Genomic DNA, 7,285 nt, shown 5'->3' on the forward strand with positions numbered 1-7,285 from the left:
AGATTAGAAACCGGATACACCTCAGAATGTTTATTTAAGAGAGTCGCTTCGAGCTACAGTAACACTGTCTATTCTTATTTGTAGTGTTAAATGAACATCAGAAATATACATAAAATAATCACGTTTTCTGTTTTAAAAAGTCACTTTTGAAAATAAGAAGCAAAACTTAACTTCATTTAATACCAGAAGACGTATTTGTTGCCTGTTTTACAACAGACTTATTGTATTATATCTGTGGCGCATATTAATGTATAGAAGATATTTTAATAGTTGTTTTTCTTTAATTGGACCATCAAGTTTTCGCTTTGAGTTTCAAATTAAACAAAAACAACTATTTGATGCTATAAGATCGTTTATTTCTAAATTTCTGCCCGACATGGCGGGGTGGTTAAGGCGCTGGACTCGCAATCTGAGGGTTGATGGTTCGAATCCCCGTCACACCAAACATGCTCGCCCTTTCAGCCGTGGGGCGTCATAATGTGATGGTCAATCCCACTATTCGTTGGTAAAAGAGTAGCCCAAAAGTTGGCGGTGGGTGGTGATGACTAGCCACATTCCCTCTAATCTTACACTGTTAAATTAAGGGCGGAAAGCGCAGATAGCCCTCGGTAGCTTTGCGCGAAATTCATAAACAAACAAACAACTCATGCACCATCACGCTATGGTTTCACTAATGTTTTTTTTGCACCTGTATATACTTAAATGTTTAAGGGAGTGTAATAAAAAATTATGGATGACTAAATGACGTCTCGAAGTTATTATGGTGACATACAATTAGAAATGACGCTAACATTAAAAATGTAGATACCTTAGCAAGGAAGTGTTCTCCTACAATGAAATCATATTCTCAAGAAAGAATTCCATTTTATGAAATGACTAGTAGTTTCCCCAGAGCGGTTAGATCACAAATAGTGTCTGTTTGATCAGAACAATCCTTCATGTCACGCTTTCAAAGTAGACATTTAACTTTCTCCAGTGAGAAACAACGTAGTGGTAGTGCCAATAAAAGTGGAACACTACGTCAACAGATAACAAGTGAAAGCCAATGTAAAGTTTCAAATGTATGTCTCCACCCATATTTATTGCTGCATTATCTAAATTATCATCACACTATTCAAATTTGTACAGTGATAGGATAGTGATAAGGTTAAGGGCTTATAGTGCTAAAATCTGGAATTCTTTTCCTGAAGGTAGGCAGAGCGCAAATAGCTTATTGTACTGTTTTGCGCTAAAATAAACAAAATAATCAACTTGCTCGTTTAAGACACATCAGAAAATAAATAATCAACAAACGCTAGTTATTTAAACCAACCTATTAAGTAAGTGAGAAGAACATGTGCCTTTTTCCAGCTTCTCTTTTCAGTTTTTCATCTAATAATCAAATATGAATTTCATCTAATTAGTTGACTGGCTCTCCTTTATTCTGCCTTTTCATACTTATGCTCAGCATCATTCAACAGCAGTACTTTCAGAGGCGGGCGTGTCCTGATTGTTAGTGTGTCCGGAATGTGAATCATAGTTTGCGCACCTTTACCTTCAAAACATACTTTATATTTTCGGGCGGCCCGGCATGGCCAACCGTGTTAAGGCGTGCGACTCGTAATTTGAGGGTCGCGGGTTCGCATCCACGTCGCGCCAAAAATGCTCGCCCTTTCAGCCGTGGGGGTGTCATAATGTTACGGTCAATCCCATTATTCGTTGGTAAAAGAGTAGCCCAAGAGTTGGCGGTGGGTGGTGATGACTAGCTGCCTTCCCTCTAGTCTTACACTGCTAAATTAGGGACGGCTAGCACAGATAGCCCTCGAGTAGCTTTGTGCGAAATTCCAAAACAAATTATATTTTCGGGCCGTGTATGCATGCGTTGTAAGTGCAACGGACAAATATTCAATGAGATAAGAGTAGCCCAAGGGTGGTGGTAGATCATATTGACCAGCTGATTCCCTAATCAAAATTTGGGACGTTTAGCAGAGAGAGAGACATTTCGTAAAACTGCGTAACATTCTGAAACAAATTCAGCTCATAATTCATGGTTAATTCATTTATCCACAAGCATCTTACTGATTATACTTATGGTCATCTGCCTTTATTATAAACAGTGTTTTTTATGTTTTCTATTTGCGAGCACATTGTATTTGGGTTAAGAGTCCATGAAAATATTCAATGGACTTGAAGTGTAAAATACATCTCCTCTCCCAGGATTCCATCTTAAAATTTTTATCAGCTACTTCGATTTTATATAGTTATTAGTTTTCAGTTCGCTTGAAGATTCTCATATACTCATGAATCCAAGTTGCCATATTGTAAAATGGAAGTTAGGTTTAGTATAAATACTGAATGATTAAAACACTATTGAAATGCATACACGATTTAAAAACTTGTAAAACAATTTAACATTAAAATCTTCAGTAGATCTCGAACTGTTATTATGGCCTGTTTTATAACTATTAACAATTGTATAACTACTTCCTACAATCTAAATGTGCCACAATGTTAGGATATGTTCTTGTGGAATAATTATTTGAAAAAGTATATTCACATAACAGAAGAACGCTGGTAATCGTGCTGAACAAACAGACCCACAGAATAACGCTGGTAATCGTGCTGAAGAAACAGACCCACAGAATAACGCTGGTAATCGTACTGAACAAACAGACCCACAGAATAACGCTGGTAATCGTACTGAACTAACAGACCCACAGAATAACGCTGGTAATCGTACTGAACTAACAGACCCACAGAATAACGCTGGTAATCGTACTGAACTAACAGACCCACAGAATAACGCTGGTAATCGTACTGAACTAACAGACCCACAGAATAACGCTGGTAATCGTACTGAACTAACAGACCCACAGAATAACGCTGGTAATCGTACTGAACTAACAGACCCACAGAATAACGCTGGTAATCGTACTGAACTAACAGACCCACAGAATAACGCTGGTAATCGTGCTGAACAAACAGACCCACAGAATAACGCTGGTAATCGTACTGAACTAACAGACCCACAGAATAACGCTGGTAATCGTACTGAACTAACAGACCCACAGAATAACGCTGGTAATCGTAATGAACTAACAGACCCACAGAATAACGCTGGTAATCGTACTGAACAAACAGACCCACAGAATAACGCTGGTAATCGTACTGAACTAACAGACCCACAGAATAACGCTGGTAATCGTGCTGAACAAACAGACCCACAGAATAACGCTGGTAATCGTACTGAACTAACAGACCCACAGAATAACGCTGGTAATCGTACTGAACTAACAGACCCACAGAATAACGCTGGTAATCGTAATGAACTAACAGACCCGCAGAATAACGCTGGTAATCGTACTGAACAAACAGACCCATCCTTAAGCTTTCACACACTTTCTGAAAATGCGATTGAAAACTGTTAAAATTATATATAAATTTCAATGCAAAATTAAGAAATTCTAGACTTAAATGTTAAAACTTTTATAACTACTTTCTAAAGTATGGATGCGCTATGAAATTAGAATATGGTTTAGTAGAAAAGTCATCTGATACTTTTCAATGTAGAATAAGAGATCTCTATTATCTCTACAAGAGATAATAAATATATTACCCAGAAAATGTTTAGACGTTGTAACCAGGGGGAGTGTCCTCCAATGTTTTCTTGACAACATTGTTTTCGTATGCAGTCTGTTGCATTACTTGAATAGAACAGTATTCATTTATATCACACTAAAAAGATTTACCTTACCGTTAATCAGAAATAGTGGGAAAGGTAAGAAAAATTGAATAATTTAAGATTCTGTGTTTCCACAAAATTAGTAAAGAAGGTTATTCAGACATTTTGATTTACAGCGCAAGAACGTTTGGCGCTCAGCCTTGTATAAATCAAGTGATAGAGTTCAGTTATAAACTCAGCAATATAAAAAGAAAAACTTCTATTGAAACTTGACCTATTTATTCACTTGTTTGGATTGACTGGTCAGTGTTAAAATATAATTTCTTTTACATTCAAATAAAGATTCAGATAAGCTCTGTAATTTATAAATGATTAGTTTTAGGACTTTCTAAAACTTTAGAGCGTAATTTGGGAGTAGCATTCAGTTTATCGATTATGTATTTCTGTTACAAATGTATATCTACGTGGTTTAAACTTTTAGGCTGTTGATCGAAAATTACAACATTGGCTCCACAGTGCTACTGAATTTCTCTTTCAGCTGTGAGCGCGTTACAAGAGTAACAGTCAACTCTCTAGTTCAGTCAAAATCGGAAAAAAACTTATGTAAAAGCAGGTGCTGCTAAACAATTGTTTTATCACTGATCAATAATTGAAAATTGTGCACAGCTAAACCTTAAACACAAGAGGTTTCTGATTTGGTCTTTTAATTTGCACATATAATATAGAATTAAAGTTACTGATCATAATCTAAATTCAATGTAACACTTGGGAAGTTCTTACCGTAAATATCAAACAAAATATAAAACGGTTGAAAAATGAAAGAACGTTTTTATTAAAAATGGTATATGACGTTGCGCCACATACGCGATCATTTTAAATTCAAACATTAAAGCCATCAAACACTATCTTGAACGTGTTTCAAAAATTTATCTTTAAAATAAATACTAATTAGGTAATTTATTATTTAAATTTTTCTTTGGTATCTTTCAAACTTTATTATTTAAGACCAATTGGAGTTAAGAAAACCAGCTACAGATGGAGAAGAAGATAAAAGTTTTACACTTTCTCTCTATGTATACTTTATTTCTGTTAACCATAAAGAAGGTGAAAGTGTTCGAAATCGAAAATAAATTAGAATTTGAGCTTCCTGGTATTTTATGGAAACAAAAAATAAAATATTCATACACGTAAAATATTTTTAAGTTGCATTCAAATTGCACCAGAGGGTGCCAAAACTAAATAAGTTGAATTAAGTGACCCTTGACTTATGAAAAACCTTAGGCCCGACATGGCCAAGCGTGTTAAGGTGTGCGACTCGTAATCTGAGGGTCGCGGGTTTGCATCCCCGTCGCGCTAAACATGCTCGCCCTCCCAGCCGTGGGGGTGTATAATGTGACGGTCAATCCCACTATTCGTTGGTAAAAGAGTAGCCCAAGAGTTGGCGGTGGGTGGTGATGACTTGCTGCCTTCCCTCTAGTCTCACACTGCTAAATTAGAGACGGCTAGCACAGATAGTCCTCGAGTAGCTTTACGCGAAATGAAAAACAAATACTGCGACTATAATTGTTTGTTCGTAGAACTCGTCGTCAAATTGAATACAATATTTTTTAGTTTAGAATTCGATTAATCTCTTGAATATTTGTCTATTTAACTCATTTATTAATTTCTTGTCGCCAAGTGCTAAATAGTCTGATCTTGAAGTATATTCGTGAATAAAAACTTAATATTTAAAACAGTTTTAGTGATTCGTTAAACTTCATATTAAGCATTTTCTTTAAATTTTCAATATCTTATAGAGCGTATTTTGTTAAAAACGAATTCCATTAAAATAGCTTAAAAATTTGGATAAATTATTTAAAAAACAACCAGTATTGGACTATAAATTACATACTGCACAAAGGCTTGTGAACCTAAGATAAGTATCACACGTACGGAAGCATTTATTATCAGTCAGAAAAATACTTTATTCAAGATTTATAAAAATAATGTGTATGCATCCTTCATTTAAAGATTTTAAGAACAAAAAAGATCTGTGACAAAACTGATAACAATAAAAATTTTATCCACATATTTCAATTTCGTTGTTTTTATTTCTTACAGCAAAAATTATAAACTACAAGAAAAGACACGCCTTTTATTTCACGATTTATAGCCCTACCATGGTTACTACACAATGTTTATCATTACAGTATACGACAAAAAAAAATGTATTTTCACTTTATTTTAACATTAACTTAGTCAATGGAAAACAGATTTTGTATGTCACTGAATATTACAATAAAACGAATTTATCTATTATTACACTTTATATAATGATACAGAAAAATAAATATGCATTAATGATATTATCTTTCTTAAAATTTGGCCTCCCGCTGGGACAGCGGTAAGTCTACGGATTTATAACACTAAAATCAGGGGTTCGATTCCCCTCGGTGGGCTCAGTAGATAGCCCATGTGGCTTTGCTATAAGAAAAACACAAACTCTTATAATTTGAGGGAACATCAGGAAGGTCTATTCTGTTTCAGGTTGTCCTGTTGTGGGATAGTGGTAAGTCTCTGGATTTACAACACTAAAATCAGATATTTTATTACCTTCGGTGGGCACTGCAGATAGCTAGTATGGTAATATAAACACACACTGTTTCATGCCACTACTTTCTGTTTTCGAAAGTAATATTTGTAGTTTAAACTATTTTTACAAATATAGCTTATTACAACTTATACGTAGCCTATCTTCTTCATGATGTACTAGTTTAGACACGTATAAAACAGCACTATTATCTGTCTTACATGTGGGATTGTGTTTTTTTCCAAATTTATCTGAGAAGTAAATCTTCTGACAAGCTCACAGCTTGATAACCCTTGGTTTTTAGAAATCACAAACTGAAAGATCGTAAAAAAACTATATTGTAAAGATTAAATTAACTTTCATACAAGTCTAGCAGGCCCGGCATGGCCAGGTGGTTACGACGCTCGACTCCTAATCTGAAAGTGGCAGGTTCGATTCCCCATTGCACCAAACAAGCTCGTCCTATCAGGCATCGGATATTATAATGTTACGGTCAGTCCCACTATTCTTTGGTATAAGAGTAGCCCAAGAGCTGGTGGTGGGTGGTTATGACGAGCTGATAAAAAAGAAACAAGTCTGGTAAGTTTCAGTTATTGTATAGTTTGTACTCAATTAGACCCTTGAACTGAATATTTCTCACATCTATTGAGAAAAACTCAAGTTTTAGATTGAGCTTATTATTTTAGATAAAATATTTAGGCTTATAGTTAAACATTTGTAGTAAATAAATTTGTAAGCTTACTTACCGAGGACTAATAGGACACCCACATTTCCATGTGAATCGTCCATCTAGACATATAGCATTTCTTAAATTAGCACTGAAATATTTATTTTCATTTACCATGAGAAAAAATTCAGGGACCTGTGTTTGACGGCAGCTTCGAGGTCTCATGACAAGATACTCACATACTCGATAAAGGTAAGGAAAGTCACTTTTTATTTATTTATTTATTAAGGACCCAGAAACGAAACAAGCGTTATCCACTCTCGGAGTGGTTTTATGATAATCGATAAAAACGTTCTTTTCATGGTAAATAGATGTTCAATACCGAGCC

Source organism: Tachypleus tridentatus, chromosome 5 (assembly GCF_004210375.1).
Source record: "Tachypleus tridentatus isolate NWPU-2018 chromosome 5, ASM421037v1, whole genome shotgun sequence".
Lineage (NCBI taxonomy): Eukaryota > Metazoa > Arthropoda > Merostomata > Xiphosura > Limulidae > Tachypleus > Tachypleus tridentatus.